At 35.2% G+C, this 25,174-nt stretch overlaps 1 protein-coding gene and 1 pseudogene across 7 annotated transcripts in view; both read left to right on the forward strand.

Annotated features, from left to right (window-relative positions):
- The window catches only part of PCDH9 (protocadherin 9), an 838,035-nt gene that overhangs the window by 657,108 nt on the left and 155,753 nt on the right, over positions 1–25,174 (forward strand). The gene's annotated exons all lie outside the window — the stretch shown is intronic.
- Positions 7,157–7,755, forward strand: LOC308553523 (large ribosomal subunit protein uL22 pseudogene; annotated as a pseudogene). Its single transcript has one exon. The product of its transcript is annotated as a large ribosomal subunit protein uL22 pseudogene (transcript).

A 25,174-nucleotide genomic window follows, 5' to 3' on the forward strand; every position in this document is an offset into this window, starting at 1 on the left:
GAAAACCTCTCACTCTACCCAGAGGAGTTTTTACAGCCTGAGGCTCCTTAAGAGACTGATAACAACCAGCTCCCCTACCCTGTGAAGTTTCTACAGCCTGAGGCTTGTTAAAAGAATCAGATTAATCAGCCTGCAGGCAGAGGCAGACCTCAGAGTGCTTTGAGTCTTTGCCTGATCTGCTTTGGGACCCATGCCTTGGAAAAGCAGACTTTGGTGTGCATCTTGGTTCTGTCCAAATGCACCCAGTCTTAGCAGGGAGACCTTAAGCTGAGGGTTGTTGATAGCTCCAAACAGAGTACTCAGGGCCAGTCACAAACTGTGTCTGACGTTGGTCTGCACCACAGATCCTCCAAAAAGACTGAGAGTCGTAGCAGATCTACCTAACATAGAAACAAACCCTAACAGGCAGCCAAAATGGGGAGACAAAAAAAACAAGCCCCAAATGAAAGAAAAGGAGAAGTCTCCAGAAAAAGAGCTAAATGAAATCGAGATAAGCAGTCTATCAGATATAGAGTTCAGAATACTGATTGTAAGGATGCTCAACAGCATGAAAAATGATATGGAAACTATGAAGGAGGTTAAGAATGGCATAGCAGAAATAAAAAATAAACTGGAAGAAATAAACAGAAGATTAGAGGAAGTTGAGGATCGGATCAGCAAATTAGAAGACATGGTAGAAAAAAATCACTCAATCAGAGATCCAAAAAGAAAAAAAACAATAAAAAAACAGGAGATAGTATAAGGGAGCTGTGGGATAACATGAAACATAAAAATATTTGCATCATAGGATTACCAGAGGAGGTCTACTGTAAGTAAACAAGGGTTAGAGAAACCATTTGAAGAAATAATGGCAGAAAACTTCCATAACCTGGTCAAGGAAAAAGTCACACAAGTTCAGGAGGCACAGAGAGCCCCATGCAAGAGGAATCCAAAGAGGTCCATTTCCAGACACATCATAATTAAAATGACAAAAATTCAAACAAGAGAATATTAAAAGAAGCAAGAGAAAAGCAATCTGTTACCTACAAAGGAGCTGCCATAAGGCTGTCAGCTGACTTCTCATCAGAAACTCTACAGGCCAGAAGGGAATGGCATGAAGTATTCAAGGTAATGCAAAACAAGGATCTGGAACCAAGAATACTCTATCCAGCAAAGCTATCATTCAAAATAGATCGTGAAATAAAGAGCTTCCCAAACAAAAACAGGCTAAAGGAGTTTATCACCACCAAACCAGCACTGTAGGAAATGTTAAAGGGACTGCTGTAATTAGAAGTAGAAATAGAGAGAGAAACATAGGCATAAAGAATTAAAATGGTAATAAATAAGGATATATCAATAATAACCTTAAGGACTTGAAGGGAGAGATCAACAGCCATACAGTCATAGTCAGGGACTTTAACACCCCACTGACTTCACTGGATAGATCTTCCACACAAAAGGTCAACACAGAAACAGTGACTAAATGGCACACTAGAGCAGATTTATTTATTTGATATTTACAGAACATTTCACCCCAAAGCTGCAGAATATACATTCCTCTCAAGTGCACATGGGCCATGCTCAAAGATAGATCACATATTAGGACACAAAACCAGTCTCTACAAGTGCAAGAAGATTGAAATCATATCAAGCACCTCAGATCACAATGGCGTGAAATTAGAAATCAACTACAGTAAAAACACTCAAAAACATTCAAACACATAGAGGCTAAATAACATGTTATTAAACAATGAATGGGTTACCAATAGGATCAAGAAAGAAATCCAAAACTTCTTGGAAACAAGTGAAAATGGCATGAAATTAGAAATCAACCACAGTAAAAACACTCAAAAACATTCAAACACATAGAGGCTAAATAACATGTTATTAAACAATGAATGGGTTACCAATAGGATCAAGAAAGAAATCCAAAACTTCTTGGAAATGAACGAAAATGAACACACAACAACCCCAAATCTTTGGGACACAGTGAAAGCAGTCCTAAAAGGGAAGTTCGTAGCACTCTTTAGTCTACCTCAAAAACCTAGAAAAATTTTTAGTAAGCTGTCTAACCCTACAACTTAAAGAATAAGAAAGCTCCCCGATGAAGCGACCCAGACCAGGGCTTTTGTTTGCTGTTGTTTTTAAATTTTTTTTTTTTATTACTGCTTTGATTTCATCAGTTATTAGCGTATTCAGGTTTTCTGATTCTTCCTGATTCAGTTTTACATGATCTCACTCATATGTGGAATCTAATAAACAAAACACACTGAGGAACAAAATAGATCCAGAGACATAGAAGCATGGAACAGACTAATGAATCTCAGTGGGAAGGCGGGGGTGGGTGGGGAGAAATTAATCAAAGAACTTATATGCATATATGCATAACCCATGGACACAGACAATAGTGTGGGGAAGGCCTGGGGAGGGGGTGGTGGATGCAGGTTAGAGGGGATCAATGGGGAAAAAAGGGGGGATATCTGTAATACTTTCAACAATAAAGATAAATTAAAAATAAAATAAAATAAAAAATAAAATAAAATAAAATACTTGTTATGCTAATTAAATTACCAAAGTTGTATGAAATACAAGTGGACAATTTTGGTAGGTTAAAAGTTGAGCCATTTGGATTATTGTTATTTGCTAAAGTATGTCAAATAATGTATAGATATGTACTAAATTTACTAATACAACTCTTGTCGTAATAGAAAATTTGATTATTAGAAGGGTAACAAAGAAAACACTCTTCAGTAGCTCTGGAAGTTGAAGTTAGGAACAAGTTGTTTTGTGTCAGAAAGGAAGACTTGCTAACTAATCTTCAAATCCCACAACAATATATTTGCCAGACTAATATAAACTACAATTGCACTTTTCCTCCAAATACCAAATATGAAGTTTACTACAAATCTGAAAAAAAGGTATAGTAAGAATTCCTGTATGTGATTTTCCTTTAACTATTTTGCTAGTCTTTGAAATATGCTCTAATAAATTTATAATCACTTAGGAAACATATCTATTATTTAATTTATTTATTCTTTAGTATTCTAGTTTAGAGTACAGTTTAGGGTCATTCTATAGGTGGTGAGGAGTGAGTCTTAGTATATTTTTAATGAAGCAGGATTTTCACTTCATTAATAATACATTCAAAAGACTAAGTTCCAGGATCACATTTAGCTCCAGCCTGCTCACCTTTTCTGTGCAATAATGTCTCTAATTTGTTGTATTAATTTGTATATATTTCATGTATTCACCAGAGAAATTCATTTAATTTGATCATGACCTTATTATTCAAAGCTTAAATGTGAAACATAACCTTTTCTCCTCAAGTGGTGTCACAAAAGGTTGCATTTAGTTGTACAGCAGATCAATGACTGTCATGCAGAATGAGGCTTCCACCAGCTCTGAGGGGCACGTGGTGGTTATTTATAGCAACACTACCGAAGCCATCTATCTTTGCTGACAGCTTGCAGTGTTACTAGCCCAACATCATGTTTTCCTCTAATGCTACTTGCAAAACATCCACCCATGTATTCATCATTTATTAAACCCAGCTTTAAACAAATATATATTGAAGTCCTATCTAATGCAAAGGATAGAATGGTCAACAAGATAACTTCCTACCTTCAGGTAACTTTAATATGTTTTCTTTATTGATTGGAGAAAAATTTGAATGGCGTCGAGACTCAAGGACCCTAATGCATTGTAAAGAAGTATAACTATGAAGGCAAATAAGTGCAAATCAAGGAAGCTAATAATAATAGCATGAAAAAGTGGTATCACAATAGAGAGGACAGAGAGTAAATGTCTCTTGTATGTAGCTCTCCAGGATATTTCTTTTAAAGGAGGAAGCTTCCTTTTCAGAAGCCCTGAGATGAGTGTTCTCTCTCATTTCATTGATCTAAGTTGGGTCATACATGTCCCTTTGAAAACCAGACTTGTATCTAGAAGAATTCTGGGTTACCTGCATCAATCACTTTGATACAAGGTATATATAGGAGATGGGACCTATCAGTATACACTCCCATGATGTAAAATCAGCTTAACTCAAAGAATATAAGCTACAGAGGGAAAGTATGGATAATAGAACATATGTGTATTGAAAAATGCGGGGAAGGAATGGATGCTAGTTACAAATTAACAGTTACCAAAAAATTACCATGCTAAACTTTTACCTTTCCCTCTGAGGAAAAAAAGACCATATAAAGCAAACAGATACATTCTGTTGTCATTAACCCAGAAAACATTATTGCAACAAAAGTAATTGATACAGCATATGAGTTACACCCTAAAATATCTAAGCAGTAAACTGAATAAGTCAAAACAATGTCAGTCCCTCTTGAGGAAACCAATTTCCTTGTTATCTTCCTCTATTGACAGAGCAGCAACTAAAGAAGAAACAATCAGCTTTCCAAGTATTGAACTTGGAAACCAACATGTCACTTAACTCAGCAATATGGCACATTTCGGAGACCTTAATTGGTACAAGATCAAAAATGTTTGTATTTTCTTTTTTTTTAAAATTTATTTTTTCATTGTTGACAGTATTATAGATGCCCCTATTTTCCCACTCTTGACCCCCTTCACCCAGCCCTGCCCCACCCCAGGGCTTCACCCCACTGTCACCTGTATCCATGGGCTGTGCATATATGTACATAAGTTTCTTGGTCAATCTCTTTCTGTCCCCCTACCCACCCTTCCCTCAGATCTGTCAGTCTGTTGCATGCTTCCATGTCTCTGTACCAATTTTGTTTGTCAGTTTATTTTGTTCATTAGATTCCACATATGTAAGATTTACCTGAGAATTTCAATAAAAGTCAACTTCTCATTAAATTTCTTATGTTTAAGCCAAATGATCCTTAGCCATTGTCTAAAAAGAACTATGAACTGATGACACTGCATCCATAGAGCTGGGTCTTACACAAGTTTGCTTTTACTAAAAAAAAGGAACAAAAAGGCAAAGGAAGGGCCCATTTTGTTAGGGCCCCAAAGTGTTTAGTGCTGTTTGGTTTCACTTTAAAATAGATGTTGAGGAGAAGCTGAGAAGCCTGTAAAACTAATACTCCAAAGTGAGAGAATATCTTATTCTACAAACTGTGGGTTTAATTAGCTAAAAGAACCAGGTAGGCTCACTTTCAGACAAGCTGTGATTCTCTATAGGGTAGCCCGAAGCAAGACAGACATGCTGGGCAGAGACAAGCCACAGAAAGTTCTGACTGAAGAAATAAATATTAGACATATTTAACTTTTATCTAAGAAAGAAAGCTTATTTGGATCAGCTACGGGGAACATAATTGCTCTAGTTTTTCTCAGAGTTCTTTGTGTCATGAATTTTTTTTCCTGAGTTTTAGGTGCTTTGGTTTATGCTTTAAGAAGTGGTAAACAAGTTATAGACTTACACAGTTAACAGCTCTCTCGCTTCAAACACTCTGTTGGCCACTACCTCATCCATTTAACACAGTTTAACACCCAGAGCTGATGAATAAATTCCACCACCCCCACAAAAAACAACCCATAAGCCACAGAAATAGATGTAACAAAACAAATATCCCCAAACCTGTGCTAAATCTCATGAACTACATTCACAAAAGATCCTCTCATATTCTTACCAGCTTAGTTAACGAGTTTTAAAGTCCACAGGTGATTTAAGAAGCAAATTAGGAGGGTGGTTAGTTACAGATTGAGCACCAAATAAAGCTACCAGCATGACCACATTGCAGGGCCCAACACATCTGCTAGCTTAAATGTCCTATTCAGGGCTTTTGTTAAAAAATGAAAAACATTGGAAAACCCAGGAGCCCTTGGTAATATTTATAGTCTTCAGCAAAGGACAGGTGTTTCTATCCTTAACGATGACCAGGGGTTAACCATTTTATTCAACATCATCTTCTTAAGAAATCAGAAAAGAGGGTAGAAGATTTAGAAATAGTTCCACCCAGTGCTGGAGTTTTTGTGTTTAGGTGGGAACTAGGAAATCACTAGCTTAATCAGTTCCTGTTTGGGGACAATAAAATAAAGAACATCTGAAGACTCTAGCTAGTTGAGTTTGATCATAACTGAAACTGGTTACACTGTAAGCCAGCAAGGATATGTTATTGATGAGGATCCTTCACTGATTTTTCTCCCTATGTATGCCTTCATTGGGATCAGCAAAATTAAACTAAGCAGTGGGCATACTAAGATGAAATTTTCCTCAAGAGATTTTCAGTGGAGTAAATGGATATACAAACAATGGATATATAATTGCATATTAATAAAAATATGCTGAGGGAATTTTGGAGTAAGAAGGGCCAAGAGCCCCACTCTGGTATGGGCTAGTTTGGGGAGCAGACAGGCTGAAATAGTTTGTAATGCAATCACACAGTAATGTATAATATACAGCATCAGCCATCAGTCATACCACAATTAGGAAGAGCATCATGACTAATTATTTAAAAGAGGGAAAAAAATGTTAAAGACCATTTCAATTATTTTTAAAAGTATGTAACTATATGGTGATTCTATAGATTAAAACCTTTGCAAGTAGTTATGATAAATCTGCTAACAAATAGCAGACCAATTATTTACAATGCAATTAAAATGCAACTATGTTTGAGTGTGTATAAACACACATACTTTATTTTTATGTTTTACATTTTATATATTCTGGTACACTCACTTGTAGCAACTAATTAATAAACAGGTGTTTTTATTGGTTGGTTTGTTTTGTGGAAGTGTTTAATCCATCTGAAATACATTTTTATGTAATGTAATATAGCTATTCAATTTTATTTTTCTCAAGATGGATTACCAGTACTTTTTATGCCAGCAATTTTATTAAATAATTGATGCTTATTATACAGAATTGAACTTTTACCAATATTATACATTAAATTCTCACAAATACATAAGTTCTCATAATATGTATATATGCTGTATTTAATTTCTATAAATTATTCCTCTACCAATAGATTATTCCATTACAGTGAGTCTAGAATTTTTTGTTACCTGTTAAAGCAATTCCATTCTTCTTTTCCTATTCTTGACAATTTGGGGTATTTTTTCCCATATAAACTGTTTGATTTTTATATTTGTGCCACACAGTTACTTCTAAAAGACTCTTATCTTTTCCTTATGATTTAAGAATTTTAAAAATTAACTTTTACCTCTTCCTGAAAGTGGCCAGAGGTGACCTCTGAAAATGGTTCGCTATTCACTTGACCCAGAAAATCCCACAAAATCATGCAAATCAAGAGGTTCAAATCTCAGTGTTCACTTTAAGAACGCTCGTGGAACTGCCCAGGCCATCAAGGGCATGCATATTCAAAAAGCCACCAAGTATCTGAAGGATGTCACTTTGCAGAAGCAATGTGTGCCATTCCATCGTTAACAATGGTGGAGTTAGTAGATGTGTCCAGACGAAACAGTGGGGCTGAACACAGGGTCGGTGGCCCAAAAAGAGTCTGAATTTTTGCTGCACATGCTTAAAAATGCAGAGAGCAATGCTGAACTTAAGGGTTTAGATGTAGAGTCTCTGGTCACTGAGCACATCCATGTGAACAAAGCTCCCAAGATGCGACATAGAACTTACAGAGCTCATGGGCGGATTAACCCAGACATGAGCTCTCCCTGCCCCACTGAGAGGATCCTCCTGAAAAAGATCAGATTGTTCCTAAACCTGAAGAGGAGGTTGCACAGGAGAAAAAGATATCCCAGAGGAAACTGAAGAAGCAAAAACTTATGGCCCGGGAGTCAATTCAACATAAAATAAATACTAATAAAAGTAAAAAAGTAAAATAAATAAAATAAAATAAAAGTAACTTTTATCAGTGCTTTACTGCATCTCTTTTGTGTGATCTTCTAGGGTTCTTCTTTGGTCTTCATCAGTGACATCCCTTTATCAATTCACACACCCAGTTGTTAATTGGGAAAATAGGTGTGTTAGCACCAGGATTATCCTTGGTATTGTATTTAAATCTATGTAGGCCACCTCTCCCCCTGAGCAGTTTTATCTCACTAGATCTCTTTTCCATTTCTTTGGACTTGCCTCCCTCCAGATATTACATTACTACATTAGCTTGATTTTTATTACTCAATGCTGGCTTCTAGCTCAGAAGCTGTTGTTGGAATTTCCTAGTGTCAGCAGTTTGGTTGTAGTCTAAAGCATCTTCCTGGTTTGAAAGCAAATGTCAGTTCCCAGTCATGAGACCTGTTGGATGCTGTGGCTCCGCCCCACATGCTTTGTCCATCTGATAAGGCAGCTTGGATGTTGAATTTTCTGTAACACAGAATTCTGCCAGTCAAGATCTTCCCAGGATGTGACATTTTCTGATTCTCACCAAGGGGTAATCAGTAGGTTCTCTCCATCGATCCATAGTCTTCATTGCGTCTGGCTGGCCTATCAGTTTGACTCAGGAGAGGCACAAATGGGAGTTGGTCATAGAAGGGAAGAGAAACTTTTAAAGGTATGTTTCTAGAACTTACCCAATATAGCTCTCTGTGATATAGATTTGAAATGGTAGCTCCTTTTTTTTTTTTTATAAAGATACAATATTTTTATTATTCCGACAAGTAATTTCACTATCTTTATAAACATTCCTAAACAATTTATGATATATGGACACTAGCAAAGTAAGTTTGGCAAATGATGGAAAAGTATGTTACTATGTTAATGCTATAAGTATGAAGGCTGTATTGAATTTACAGACACAGTTTTATAAAAAAGAAAACATCCATAAGGAGAAAATTTAGTGAGAGGTACACATGTATTTTTAGTAACTCAATACTATAAACTAAACATTCATATATAAATGAAAATTGTTCCTTTTCCCCCTAAATAATATAAAACTAAACATGTTACAGAATTAGACAATGGTCTGAAGAATTAATGGATGTTACAAATAAATCATTATACCCCATAGTTTACATAGCAACATAAGTCATTTACATTTACTTAGTTCTTATATCGAGAGCCTAAAATTATGCTCTAAACATTCAAAGTACAACGTCATTCACAAAGGAAATCTCTGGTACTACATCCTGGAAAAACAAGATAATAATTGTCAAAATCTTTGCAAATGTGTATATTTAGTGTTAACTTGATGTATCCTATTAAAATATGGTAATATGTTCAATGTTCCTTTTAAAAATATATAACAAAGACTAATTAAGCTTAATGAATTGTTAAATCCACTAGTCTTGTGAAAATTTTTTATGCATGTGCACATTATTAATGGTTCCATGGAATTTTTTAATGAGGTGCTGTTAATGGCATGAATGCACTTTCTAGATCACATCTGAAATTGCATTGCTAGATAACAGCCTAGTGGCTCATTATGAGATTTGGCCGCCCACATTGCCAGTGTCAAACTTATCTGATTGATATAAACCTCTAGCCTGGTTGCCAGGTTAAGATACATATGTATGCAATAGTCCCTCTTCTCTTTCTTATTTGTCCCTCTGATGTATGAGCTCCTGAGTGTAGGGCCCGAGTCTTATTTAATGTTGTTAAATCTGAATTCAGACCTCATTGGCTGATATCTGCATATGGTAGATAGAAAATGTCTGCTGAATGAAAAAAATTATTAATTTACTTTAAACTGTCTAGCACATTATTTTATAAAGTTAGTGGTTCAAAATAAGTCATTATTGATTAAAAGCAATTATAAATTTCAAGAAATAGTACATAAACCTTCAAAAGTACATTTTAGAGTGACTAGTACATGAAGAAATTATAAAAAGTAATAGCCTTGATGAGGTTATTTTATCAATTTTAGACACATTTCCATGGCATAACATTTTACTTAAAAACAAACAAACAAACAAACAAACCAAAAACCAAACAGAAAACAGAAAACAAAATTTTTCCTAAGCTCTGCTTCAAGTTTTCAAAAATACTATTTAACTGTCAGGGCTGAACACCTTAGAATTTATCATCGACCTTTCTATTTCACTTTCTTACAGAATGGGATAAAAAAAGTGACAGATATCAGTGTTTTAAAATTGATCTTGTGAACAATAAATAACCCAAATTGCAGGTAGACTTTATTTTTAATACTGGAGCAGAACTTTAAAGGGTACATGTGTACACTTATACATTCTTTACCGAATATATAACAAATACTTTTAGGGCTTGTTTCATCTTACAGAGCTCCAGTCCATATTTTGTTCTGCTTGATTTTTACAAAAAGTGAGTAAAATATTTGCATAATTATCATTGTTGTACAGAAACAGAAAAAAGTCTCAGAGGAGTAAAGTGATATTTACATGGCAGAATGTAAATCCAAGCCATATGTGAATTCAGATCATGCTCTTCCCATAACATGAAGCTAGTGCTCTCTCACTGTACATACATGAGTGTGTGGTTATGTAATTTCCCTGGCAATGAATAACTATTCTACTTTTACAAGTTTATGAGAGTTTCTCAATATCATTGACAAGAAAACTAGAAAATAAGTGTAACTTAATTATAACACCCATTTAAATTACATGTGTGGAGCCAAGGACTGCCCCCAAATATACTTCTCTAGAATATACGCTCCCTTCTCCAAGTTAGGTTAGTTTATGAAGAGAACACTGGTCAAAAATTACACCCTATATTGGCATTTTCTGTTAGAAATACAGATTCCAAAGTTACTTTTAGAACAGAGGAATGCTTTTCCACTTTATGGAGATATAATTGATAGATAGCATTGTAAATGTAAGGTGTATAAAGTGGTGATCTGACATAGCTATGTGGTGTGAAATGACTACACAAAAAGGTTAATATATCTGTCAAATCACATGGCTAACACTTTTTTGTTGGTGTAGTGAGAACATTTAAGATCTACTCTCAGCAACTTTCAAGTTTACAATACAGTATTATTAACAATAGTCATTTTGTTGTATATTAGAATTTTCATTTTATCACTGGAAGTTTGTACCTGTTGACCAGCATCTCCCTATTTCCTACATTCCCAGCCTCCGACAACAGCCAATCTACTCTCTCTTCCTTGAGTTTGACTGTTTTAGGTTTCTCTTATAAGTTGAGATCATGTTATTTGTCTCTCTTTGTCTGCATTGTTTCACTTAGCATAATGCCCTCAAGGTTCACATATGTTGCCACAAATGGCAGGGTTTCCTTATTTTTTATGGCTGAATACTATTCAGTTTTTTCTTTTACTATATCGCATTGCCATCCATCAGTGCACAGTTAGGTCATTGCCATGCCTTCACTGTTGTGAATGATGGTGTGATGCATGTGGGAGTGCAGATGTCTCTTTAAGATAGTGATTTTATGTCTTTCAGGTATAGACCCGGATGTGGGATTGCTAAATCATATGGTAGTTCTAATTAAAACCACAGTGAGGTATCACTTCACACCTGTCAGAATGGCTGCCATCAGCAAATCAACAAACGTTGTGCTGGGGAGGGTGTGGAGAAAGGGGAGCCCTAGTGCACTGCTGGAGGGAATGCAGACTGGTGCAGCCACTATGGAAAACAGTATGGAGGTTCCTCAAAAAATTAGAAATGGAGCTGCCTTTTGAGCCAGTGATTCCACTCCTAGGAATGTATCCTAAGAATCCTGAAACACTAATCAGAAAGAATGTATGCACCCCGATGTTCATAGCAGCACAGTTTACAATAGCTAAGATCTGGAAACAACCCAAGTGCCCATCAGTAGGTGAGTGGATAAAAAAGCTGTGGGGCATTTACACCATGGAATACTATGCAGCTGTAAAAAAGAAGGATCTTGTACCCTTTGGAACAGAATGAATGGAGCTGGAGAATATTATGCTAAGTGAAATAAGCCAGGCAGAGAAAGACAAACATCACATGATCTTGCTTATATGTGAAATCTGAAGAACTTAATAAACTGATGAACAGAATAGATTCAATGACATGGAAGCATAGATCAGACTTATGAATGTCAGAGGGTTGGAGGAGGGCGGGTAGGTGGAGGGGGAGAGAGTGACCAAAGAATTTATATGCATATACGCACAACCCAAGGACAGGGACAATGGTGGGGAGAGGGACTGGGGAGGGGGGTGGGACATGGTAGAATGGGTCATTGGGGAGAAAAAGGGACATTTGTAATGTTTTAAATAAAAATAAATAAATAAAATAAAAAATAAAATAAATAAATAAACTAAACAAATTAAAAACATCCTTCTGTGTAAAATAAAATAAATAAAATAAAATATAAAATAAAGTGGAGTTGTTTCTTAAAAATTAGATATTTCTTGCTTTTGTGTGTGGGTATGAACATATGAATGTGTTGGTGATAATAGTTTTCCCATGTTGGTGATGACATAACAGAAACCTTTTCACCCCACTTTTGAGGCAATTGTTATATGGCAAAGCTATGGTGATAACAGTTTGACTCCCTGGCCTGCCTACTGCATTGTCCCTTTAAATAAAGGTACTGACACAACTATCCCCTTCTCTGGCCATAATATTGTTTGAATCTGTAATTCCTCTGAGGTATATATTTGTTTCCTATAAGACAAAAGTACAAATAAGACAGAAAGACAATACAGTGTAGTTTTGAGCATGTTTTGAAATCAGAGAAGTTTATCACCACTTTGGAGAAAACATTCAAAAATTCTTGGAGGCAAGCATTCAAATATAACTGCACATCTTTGCATTTCAGATGAATTGACAACTTCCAAAGTAGATTGTGGACTCTTTAGAACATGAGTCAAAAAGAACAATTTTTCTATCATCAATCGTTTGGTTGACATTCTTCCTCATAGCAAAAACTCTCTGCACTGTCTATGAATAATAGAATGAAACACAGCATGGCTGTGTGGGAGGAAGTGGGTACCAATGTCCAGGGCAAGTGAGAGAGCCAGAGAGACCTTAAATGTTATTAGAGAAACATTCATTCTGATATCATGAAAACATGTTTCAAAAATAATTCATTGTTTACATCAATGATGCTGGTGAGATATTTACTTTGACTTCATCAAACTAAGAATAATTTTTACCCAAAAGAATTAGACAGTTCTCAGAATTAATCTAAAATTTGAAAAGATTAAAACTAGAAGAAAAGGAAAAAAGTAAATCATGTCATGTTAATAAAAATGCTGGTGCTGTTTCTGAAAAAACGGATTGTTGTAGATCCTTGTTGTTGCCCAACCAAGATCCATCCCACCACGTAACTCCCTTATTTTCAGAAAGTGATTCTATTTGGGGAGGCACTTTGCCCAGCATCATGTGATAAATAATGATTTATGTAAACCTACCATGAAAATGTGATTTCATTTTGTCAGGCACTTAATTTCTCAGTCTTCCTTTAGCTTGAGGTGTACAGTGCCCGACGTCTGCTCTGTTGGAAATGAGGGGAAGTCTGCTGGAGAGGGGGTTGTGTGTCTGGGAAAGCACACAAGGAGGCTGCTTCAGATGTTATTCCTGGAGCTGCAGTAGCCACATTGGGAGACCGAAATGACAAACATTAGGTCAAAAGACCAACCGCCAAAAATAACAGAAAAAAGTAGAAATGGACTGGCCCTTGAAGATAGCGTTGCCTGACGGCTTCATCATGTTCTTCTCTGGGATACTCAGGTCTTGCGTAGGTCACAGTTAGAAAGATTGCTACTGGGTTTTGTTTGTTGGCTTGTTTTTGTTTTTCATTTGTTTGTTCGTTTTAGCTGAGAATGTTCCAAACTAACAATTTCCCCTGACTATCTGCAAGTAGACAAAAGGTTCGTATCAATAGAGTTTATAGATTTTGATTCACACACTGGGTTAATTCATTTATGAACTTTGTGTTTGTGTTTATTTTGCATTATTATGTGTGTATGTGTGTGTTCCTCTGAATGATTTGCAATTTTTAAAATTCAATATTTCCTGAAGTGTCCTTGTTAATGACTTCTGCTTATGATAGCTTTCACACCTCTTAAAAAAGTGGGGATTTTTGATTTTGCCTTATATAAGAGATTGGGTAGAAAGAGGTAGATTATGATTGTCAATTACTTTCTCAGAGACAGAAATGTGTAATTAGATCTACAATTAACTTTGAGTAATTCAACATTGTGCTGTGCTGTTTAAACTGATTCAGCAAAACAGATGTTTTAAATGACAATATATAGTTTCTCATAATAATCCCCTTGTAGTTTTATGGTCATGTGAGGTCATGCTGGAAAGAATTATGAGATTATGCAAAATAAAGCAAGTTTTTGAAATTTAAGAGGATGGATACAGAGTGGTTTTTGTCACTGTATCTTTTCCTGATGCTAATTATATATTTTCTTGTCTGGTGTAATGCAGATTCAAATGTGGTTCACATTTGATTTATGTTAATAAAAAATATAACCAACTTTTTGGAAAACTTATATGCCAGATACTACAATAAGTGTTTCACATAGTAATTTTGTTTAATCCTCACAAATAGTCTTAGAGATGGGTACTAATGTTATCCCTACTTTCCAAAGAGGGAACCAAGGCACAGAGAGAGAGAACAGTTTGCCAAATATCATGTAGCCAGGAGCAGTGGAGACAACCCAATCCCAAAATGTCTGTTGGATAGCTATCCTTTGATAGCTATAACCTGCTGACAACCCATCTGAAACTTCATATAATTTAGGTAAGCATCTAATCTCGTATAATTTAGGTAAGCATAAATTCCCATGTCAGATCTTAATTATAACAAATCATGAGGTTGGCACCTATGAAGAGCATGATGTTAAATGCTTCGAGATATATGATCCTATTTAATCCTCACAATAATTCCGTTAATTAGGTATTGTTGTTATTCAGTTTTATAGATGAGCAAACCGAGGTTCAGAGAATAAGTTGCCTGAGCCATGTGGCTTATAAGTAAGTGACATCAAGACATTTTAAGTGTGTTTGACTATAGATTATAAGCTCTTAACCAAACCTTTCCTAATAAAATTTATAGTCTCATATCATCTTATTTCAAACACAAGTGCATGCACACACACACACACACACACACATATACATACATTGAGTCTCTCTGCTCATGTAAAAATTTATACTTTGTATTTTTCCTAATGACTAAAATCAGTTAATTGTTTAAGTAAAAGGCTATTGAAATATTCATGCTATAATTCATATCACTGAATAATAAACAACTCTTAGGAAAGTTAACAAACCTAAATATCCATAATTATACATCACCTGCTTATTTAAATGGGTATGATATAAGATTTTATATCCTAAGATGTAATGTTTTAATCAGCTACTTCTTTGTCAAGCAGAGGGTTGAAGTAACATTGTCATTAAGTTAATGCTATACCATCCTTCCTGAAAATATTTTTGGGTATGAGTCTTCAAAGGACGCCCTAGTTTGTGATAATAAAACAATGTCATCAACTGCTAAGAAGACATTTACCTTCTTACATGATATGGGAGAGAACTAGCATCTCCTTTACTGGGCTTCGAAGCACTGACATATCAGAAGAGTATGTTAAATCTATTTTGAAACAGAGATGTTGTTGCTATTCAAATCTTTAAAAATATTGGAAACATAACTTATCTTCATATTTATATTTATGATAATGTTTTTACTTAATCAGATACTAGTTTAATATATTTATATTTAATTAGGATTATAGATTATCAAATATAATAAGATTCGAACATCTCACCAAATGCATATAACAGTGATTTTATTGACAATTCTCTTTATAAGAAAATAGTGTTTTATCTATGACTATGCAACAAAGCATGATAATTTTTATAATGTTAATTATAAAATGGCATTTTAGTGATTTTTAAAAAAAAATGCAACACTCTTTTGGGGGGACGAACTTTCCAGATACGTAGTGATATTTTGAATTTTTACCTGAGCGTGGACAGACACAAAATCCCAGACAAGTTGCATCAGGAAATCTTGAGCAATGAGCCAGGTTTTGCTGTTGTTGTTTTATAAGGTATGTGGGTGTCCATAAGTGAGGTCAGGATAAGACTCTGGGAATTGTGGGTAGGTTTTTATTTTAATCTTTGTCATTTTCTGCATTGATCTTTATAACAAGGATGTATTCTTTAGTACAAGGAATAAAGTCATCACCAGTCAGCCAAAAAATGAAATAGATTCTAGGGCAATTGTCTTAGGAAAATGTTTTCAGATCTTTAAAGAAAGAAAGAGAACCCAGCTCTGAGCAAATAAGGAGCAGTGAAGAGGCCTGAAAAGTGAAAAGGGGGCAAAACACACCATTAAACCTAAAAGGGCAGAATTTTCCTAGAGATATTTCAAAGAACAATAAAAGACAAAGGACAAGGGAAGAGTTAGGAGGCAGGTGTCCAGTTAAAGAAGAGACTTGGAAGTGAACTAGAGCTCACATTCCGAGAGAGAGAGAGGGGAAAGAGATAGTGAAAGACCATCTGGGGCTTTGTGGAAATATTCAAGTTGAACCAATGTTTTCAATTTATTGTGATAAAATTTAAGTCTTAAACCTCCCTTTCTGGGCATTGGGCTATATGATTTCATTGGTGATCTGAGTATTATTCTTTCCTGACAGGAGACTGTTTTGATGTACTTTACTAAGTAGAACTCAGATCAGATATTTCATTCACTTTCATTTACTTTGGGTGGACATAGGAAGAACTGAAATGAGAAAATATAGTAGGAAGGTGGAGAGGGCAAAGCAACTGAGAAAAGAAATATATTCATGCAGGAATATTTGGAAAGCTGCGAAAAATAGTATGCATGTTCAAAACACTTGGTCCCACAATGGATGAGTTTAGGCACCTTACATAAAAGTTATTGTCTTTGAATTGAATAGTATATAGTAAAATATCATGATAAAAACCCTTATATGGAACCATATTTTCTGCAAAGCTATTTTCAAGTCCCAGTGACAGCAGGAGTGTAAGAAGGTGATTAGCATATTTTGTGCATCTACTATGTGCCAACAAGTGTGCTTTATACATATGGTCCCTTTTAGCAAAACTGGCAGATATTTGCTAATCTTGCATCTCAGATAGTCTCCACAACCAACAACAAATGGTTTTCTTTATGCTATAAGATGTAACACTTGTATAATGAAAAGGAAAAAAAAAAAAAGCATCTTGTTATATGCAGCAATCTCTTTTTCTTAGAAATTTTATAGAATTCATCTCTTTTACCAGTTTGGCAGTCTTTACACATTGTCAAACTTGATTGGTTATATTTTTTACCTATTTGTTGTGAATGGTGTCCCAATATGACATTTACACACATCAAAAAAAAATTACAAACGTAGAAACAATCATAATTATGCTTTAGGATGACAATGAAACTCATCCAAGGAAACTCTAGGTAACTTCCTCTACTCCACCTCAGAATTCATTAGTACTAAGAACAGAAAACAGAACGGTAAAATGTTAAGCACTCTGGAATGTCAGTTAACTCCGGATTAAAAAGCTAAAGGGTTGGTTGTGGTGATTCTCAGTATAAGAGCCACCTGTTGATTCAGTGATAAGAGCCAAGAAATATTAACTTCATTTACCTTTCAATTCCAGTCATTTAAAATTTTTCATTAATTTTTTTACACATTAAACAGTACACTTATGTAGGAAATCAGTAACTATTACCATGTTTTCATGTTGTATTTTATACCATAATTTTAATGATTTTTTAAGTTTACTGAGTATTTTGCTCTGTGAACAGTTAACATCCTTATAGCCAAATATTGGTTATATGCACCTTTCAGAACTTCAATTCGGCAAATATTTATTGGGTGCTAATTACATATACCTTTTACTATTAGTCACAATTAAGCCTATTGTATACCGTTTCAGATTAGTACCTTAGATGGTAGAGGTGAATCTCTCAGTTATTCTGTGGTTTTTCTCATTTTATCCATTAAAATCATGTCTCCAAAACAGCTAGCATCTGTGTGAACTCAGAGAAATAAGAGCCATTTTATTCACTGGGGACCGTCTTTATGTTCTGTGTGCCATGGAGCCGTATTTCTGTATTCACACTGTGGTTTGCCTGTGCAGATAGGTGAGCAATGATGAGAAATGGCTGTAAACTTGTGGGCTGATTAAACTTGGACACGATCATAAAAATATCCTTAGGTGATTTATGCCTAAGTTTATCCTACTATATTGAATACATTTGTTGTCACGTGCAATTTCTTTAAACATTGATATTAAATAAAGCTAAATAATTGGTAATTTTATTTTGATCTTTGAAGTTTTTGGTGGACATTAAATTTTGTGATTGATATGTGTATATCAAGATTAAAGAGTTAGTAATTTCATATTTTTTATTAAGACAACTGTTAATGGCAGTGTTTGTTAATGGCAAATTTATGCAAACATATAGAGATCTACATATCCACAGGAAATGAAGAGCCAGATATGTTTCTTACATGGATATTATTTGAATGAAAAGTTGCTTTTCTCTCTGTAGCATTATGGAAGAAGCTTTCGTAAGCCCCAAGGAAAAGTCAAGATATGCATTTAAATAAAGACACTAATAACTTGAGCTAGGGCTTTCTTCAGAAAGCTTTTAAGTGGTTTAAGATATTTTGTATAGGTAAGAATGGGAGGGAAGTGAATTGCTAATGACACATACAGAATGATTGTGAAGGGCTCATCGCTTACCTGTTATCACATTATATACAGTAAATTACTAGTTCCATTGTAACGTGAATTCTAATACATGTATTATTCAGAAGTTATTGATAGAATTTTAATAGAGATATACAAGTGTAGCTTCAGTATGCATCTATCAGTAGTATTCACTGTAATGATGTTAACTTGGGTTTTTAAGTGGATCATGTCTACATAAATGCCAATAGAAACTTTTAAAAAAGACATATAATAACTTCAGTATTAGTTTATCATTCATATTTATATCAGATTATTGAAAGTAAGATGGGCAAATGTTGATATTTTAATTCCCATTGCCTGCTAATTTTTTTTCAATTTTTGCTATATATCTCCTTTTTTCTAAATTAAAATCTCTACCAACACAGCCTTCAAAAATTGCCATGTAGATAATAACATAAAATGTACAGTTTCTTCTGTTAGATTTAGGATCCCTGTAAAGTTCAAAGACAGTTTAAATAAGCTTTGGATTAATGGATTAATATCTTGGATTAAATATGAAACTACAGTTGTCGACTGGAAGCTCCTCAGCTACCTACTGCAAGTAAATTGAACAGAAAACCAAAAATGTGTGAAATATACTAAGAAGATTTTGTAAGTTCATGATCACATATTAATATTTAAATGAATAAACACAACTAGAAATGATAAAGATTCAAATATAATAATAAATAACAGTGCACTGATTCTTTTATACTTTAGGAAATGACCCAGCATTTCATTGAATTATCACTCTTAGGATAATGGTTTTGCTGTCGTCATTTGTTTGTTTTTTTAATGTAGAGTATATGAATGCTTGGCTTTCAGATTCTTCCTAACCATCCAGTGTTTTCTGAGTTTGAGAAGATGCTAACATTCAGACAAGCTTGGATGCCTAAACCATAAAACTTAGAAAGTTCTTAACTAAAAAGAAACCTTTTTAAAGATGAGAGTTCTGGAATCATTTTCTGTATTGAGACTTGGTCACTGATGTCCATCGTCAGTAACTTCAAATAGGAAAATTGGCAAAGCAAAGTTGTTACAGTCCAGATTCATTTTTATTTCTGACAAGGCTGAACTACATTTGCATTTTAAATGGATAAAAATGTTGTTCTATAAAGAAATATAATTTTAGGGAACCACAAAATAATCCAGATCTTGACCTAAAACATATTCCCTTCTGTTATTTTACATATTCCTCTGATAATAACATGGTGGTCATGAGGATACACTCCGGAGCTAGATACCAGGGTTCAAATTCAACTTTGTCATTTAGTTGCAATGTAAATTAGGGCAAGCTACCTTTTTAACCTCTATTTTCTCAGTTTTCTAACCTGTGAAAGGGGATATTTGTAGAATTGTTATAAAGATTAAATGTAAGTCACCCTTCATCATAAGTCAGCCTTTTTGCATAGTGTCTGGCAAGTAGAATAGAACATACGTTTTGGCTGTTATAATATTAAAGTGGAAATGTTTCAGTCATGTCAGAGAATCACACATGTACAAGTTGATCAAAATGGGATTCACTGTGTTGGAATTAAAATTATTGCAATCTTCTGTTTTTACAGATTCCTTTAGTAAATCTCTGTAGCAGCGATCTTTTTCTTTTTTTTTTTAACAGCAGTTCTATAAGATCAGTTAAATGGAATTGACTGTTTTAGCTAAACTTGGAGGAGCCCAGTAACTGCTAAGAATGTCTTTTTGCTTATTTCACAACTGGCTCTTTGTTGTCAAGGTAACAATTTAACAATCACCTTTTCTCAATACCTCCCTCCTCCCTGGGAAAAAAAAAAAAAGGGGGCATCTACAAACTAATCAGTCTTTTTTAAACTGTAGCTAAAAATATTTGGTAGAAAACACAATTTGATTTTATGGCAAGTAGCAATATTTAAAGGTCTAAGCAGGGTCTATGGTGATCTGGTTTACAAGACAAGGAATCTTTTCCCCCAGTGGCTCAGTACAAGTCTTATTTTTCTTCAGCTATTAACAATTGAACAACATTAATAAAGCCTGCCTTTTATTGATTATTTACTATTTACCATCCAAGTGGCTTTATGCACTTCACATACATTGATTTAAAAAGCATAATCTTGATAAATAAGCTATCAGATACTATGTCCCCATTTTAGAGCTGTGAGAATTTAGACTCAAAGAGACAAAATACTTGTCCAACTTTGCACAATAAGAAAAGGAAATGGTAGGATTTTAATCCAGTTATGTGTCTACACAGTCTTTAATGTTAATTCCTATATGAACTTTCAAAAGCTGTTTTGGATTTCAAGCCTCATTTCTGTACAACGTCCTTGGTTTTCTCCTAGAGATGTTTATAAAATTTCATGTTTTCAGCATTCTGTTCCTTATCACAGAAAATAGAGATGTGTTTATATATGCTATTGAGCGAGGCCCTGGTGAGGTGAGCTTTCCTTCACAGTTAAACTGACCCAGATTCTTGTAAATCACCAACTACTCTTCAGGAATATTGCACTTTTCAAAGATGCATTAACACTTTCAGATGTTCAGAGTATTTTAGTGACTAGTGGTATGTAGTTAGGGAATTGAGTTAGTCCATCTTATATAAATGCCTACATTTTAGAAACTAGGCAATGGATAAATATGGTAAGCCATGTGTTGGGTGTGCATACATGCTAAATTGACAGAAGGATATATATATATGTATGTATGTATGTATGTATATATATAATTCTAAGTATAAAAGTGCCTTAAGTCATACTGGTTTTTTTCAGGTTTTATTTTGTTACTCTCTCATCTATATGTATATATATGTACCTACACATGTCACAACTCAAACTAGCAAATAAGGGTCTGTCATATTCTTTTAATCATAGACGTGGCATTAATCAGCACTTGCCCAATCACTCATAGAGAAAGTAATATTCATATGAAACAAAAACAGAGAGGAGAGGGAGAGAAAGGCAGAACTGGTGTGTCTCAGGAGTTCACCGGAGGCCACTGTAGAAAGTGGCACAGCCTAGAGAGACAGGCAGACCGTGTAATTCGCAGTATCACCCCTCTGCTGTTAGCTTTAGCTTTGAAGGGCAATTAAAGCGCCCCTGTCCATGAAGTGCTTTGGCTTTCTTTATCAGTGACAGACATAGCAGATAAAATGTCCATAATAGATGGATAAAAAAGACAAGGGGTAAAAATGAGAGAGAGAAAGAGAGAGAGAGAGAGAGAAGCAAACCATGAGGGAACGCGAGTCCTGCAGAAAGGAGTCCTGCAGAGCTCTGTGTACAAATGAGAGGTGGTCTGAGAGAATCACTTTTGTTATTTTCAGTGCACTATTGCCATGCACTGAAGGAGTATTTTATACATTTAAAAGTATAATAAAAATGCTCAGTGGCATAGAAAGAATTATATTCATATCTACTTGTCACCGATGGCTTATAAGATGAGAGAAAATGGATCCAGGTTGAAGTATTTGGTTACAGTTTGAGCAGATCCTTCCTTCTTTCTTCCTCCCCTCCCTTCCTTCAGCTTTCCTTCTTCTCTTTCCCTCCTTCCCTCCCTCCCTTCTCCTTCCTTTCCCTTCTTTCCTCCTCTGTCCTTTCCTCCACCCCCTTCCTCTCTCCCTGTCTTTCTCCATCTTTCCCTCCCTGCCTCTTTACCTCTTTTCGTCCCTTCCTGCCTCCTTTCTTCCTCACTTTCTAAAATCGATGCCTTTTGTAAACAACATTTGCTATGACAAAACCACATTATGAAGGTTTCTGATAAGACAACATAATGTGGTTTTGTCATAGAAAATGTTTCTTTCTTTGCAAACAGGTAGGTTACAATTGTCATTAAAACAAATTAAACTGTCAACTGTAACAGCATATCTAATCATTAAGTTTTTAAGCAGTTTTGGAGCCATATGAAACAAATATAACTGAATTTAAAAAATAGGTACAATGTAGTTTCAAAATAAGAGGCATGGGAAGACATTAGTTAGCTTGACAAAAGGGGTATTTTTGACCCAGTTTCTTTTTAAGCCTTATAAACATACACACAACGCACACAAACACACGTATAAATAAGTCCTTTAGAGAGCATCTCTACTGAACGTTACATGTTCAGAATAGTGTTTTTGCTTATATTTTTGCACAAGTTTATCCCCTAATCCTGTCTGCTTGGATGCTGAATGACCACATCTGGCAGGCATACTTGTACCTTCAGGTATGTAAGCTTCTTGAGAAAATACATAGACGAATGCTTAGAATATTTCTCTGTAGAAGGGACATACTCACACCTTTGTTCAACTCATCACCCATGTGGTATACTTGTAGATATGGCAACAACGTGTGCCTATTAATTGTTAACATAAAACAAATTGTAAGTCCGTAGTTCATCGAATAAAGGTTTATTTCATCATCCATATTTTATCTATAAATAAATTAGGACAGTAGTCAAAAATATACGTGACTAGGAAAAAATAAAACGCCTTGCATTTGAGAAACGTTTAATAGATAGTATTAGCATTATTACCACACTGCAAGCAGAGTATGTATTGTCATAAAATGTAAGGGATGATGAAGATCCTTTTAAAAAAATTAGAGTACAAGACTGGTTAATAGCCCAGCTGGTGTTCTCAGTGGTTGAACTTCAACCCAGGAACCAAGAGATCACCAGTTCGATTCCTGGTCAGGGCACATGCCCGGGTTTCGGGCTTGATTCCCCAGTAGGGGGCTTGCAGGGAGCAGCCGATCCATGCTGTTTTTCTCTCATTGATGTTTCTATCTCTCTAAAAATCAATAAAAACATATTTAAAAAAAGAGTGGTTAATAAAAATTGGACAATACTAAGAGATTCATAACTAGGTGAGTCAAATAAATGACAGGCATCTCCCTTATATTTTTAAAGGTTAATTGTGGATACTATGTTGAATATGTACTAGGTCAGTAGAGAAGGGCCTGAGATGCTGACATGGATTAGAGTGGTGGCAGTGGAGGTACTGAGAAGTAGACTGAGTCTCAAGGATTTTTTTTTACATTGATTTTAGGGAGACTGTAAGGGAGAGAAAGAGGCAAAAAACATCTATGAGAGAGACACATGAATTGGTTGCCTCCCCACATGCGCCCCAACTGGGGTCAGGTCAAGGATCGAACCTGCAATCCAGGTACGTGCCCTTGACTGGGAATCAAACCGATGACCCTTGGGTCCACAGGCTGACACTGTCCACTGAGCCACTCCAGCCAGGGCTCCATTGAGTTTTAAGGTGGAGGGTTTGCTGACAGATTGGAGGATCTGAAGGTTTTTGGACTTTGCTACTAAAAGACCATGGTGGTGTCACTTTGTCTTTTTTCCTTTTTGGATGAGAAAGAGTTCAGAGTGGGCGGGTTGATGTTTGAAGAACATAATAGATCCATTTTGGAAATATTAAGCTTAGGAAGCCTGTTAGATATCCAATTGCAGACAAGGAAGAGTTGTATAAACAAATCAGGAGAGGACAGCGAGTGATACACATTTAGATTTCAGAGAAGGGAGGCAGAGGAAAAAGTGTGATCAGAACTGAGAATTGGTCATAGGATTTAGTAACAGATGGGGCACTGTTGACATAGGTGAGAGAGGTTTCAGTTTTTTTTTAAAAAAGTAAGCATGAAACCTTTTGGAAAGGGTTCATGAGATAATAGAAAGAGATAAATTGGAGAAACAAGTATGATCATCTTTTGAGAATTTTTTGTTATAAATGAGAGAAGAAACATTTATTAACTGGGATGAGGGGTCAGTGTATATTTTTGGTTTGTTTTCTTTTTCTGATTGTATGATCCATTCAATAATATAGATGGTGCAGGCTGGAGGGATAATTCCTGGAACAACTTTCTTGAGTTAATGACAGGGTATTGTATCTAGATCACAGGGGATGGTATCTAGAGCATGTACTTACACAGGGGTAAGGGCAAGTCAATCATAGGAAAGACTGAGAATATAGATACAGATGTAAGTCAGCTGGTCGATGTAGGGTGCTTCCCCTTTCTCAGTGAAATAGATAGCAAAGTCATCCTCTAAGAATGAGGCTGAGAATAAAATTATTGGAAGTTTGGGAAGAGAGGAGAAGATGCACAATGCCTAGTCAGTAGAGTTGGGTAATTTATTGTGAATGCAGGGTTGCTGCAAAGGTTTACGGAAACCAGGAGCAAAGGTTGCCTTTACAGAGGAGACCTGTTGAGGCTGAGCTTTGGGGTTGAAGAGACAGCAATTTTTTATCCTGTTAAAATTAGTCTTTTCATGTTGTCTGAATTATTTTTTTCCATGTGTACATATTAAAATATATGTAAACACCTAAGAGAAAAAATGAGCTTAAGCATTAGATCCTTTGTGAAAATTTGAGTGAGGGTGATCTTTTGTGGAACTTGGAGCTTCTTTAAGTCATCTCAAGGACTTTTAAAGTTAAACGAAATTGTGAATAATTTCAAGTACTCTACCCATACGATGTACCTCTAGGTCTAAAGCAGTTTTTCTAAAGTGTGCTTCCCAAACACCTATATTAGAATCACTTGAGATACATCTTAAAACATATTTTCCTATCATTCCAGGTAAATCATTATCTCCTTGAATACAAAAGTTTCAAAACCACACTCTTATTTAACAGGAAGCATTAAAGAAAAAGTAATGGTGATCAGATGTCTTTTCAGAAAGATTACACTTGAAGTAACATGGAGTATGCACTCACTCTATGGGAGTGGGGTTTTCAGCAGTC

The sequence above is a fragment of the Miniopterus schreibersii genome (genome assembly GCF_964146895.1).
Source record: "Miniopterus schreibersii genome assembly, chromosome: 2".
In the NCBI taxonomy this organism is placed as follows: Eukaryota; Metazoa; Chordata; class Mammalia; order Chiroptera; family Miniopteridae; genus Miniopterus; species Miniopterus schreibersii.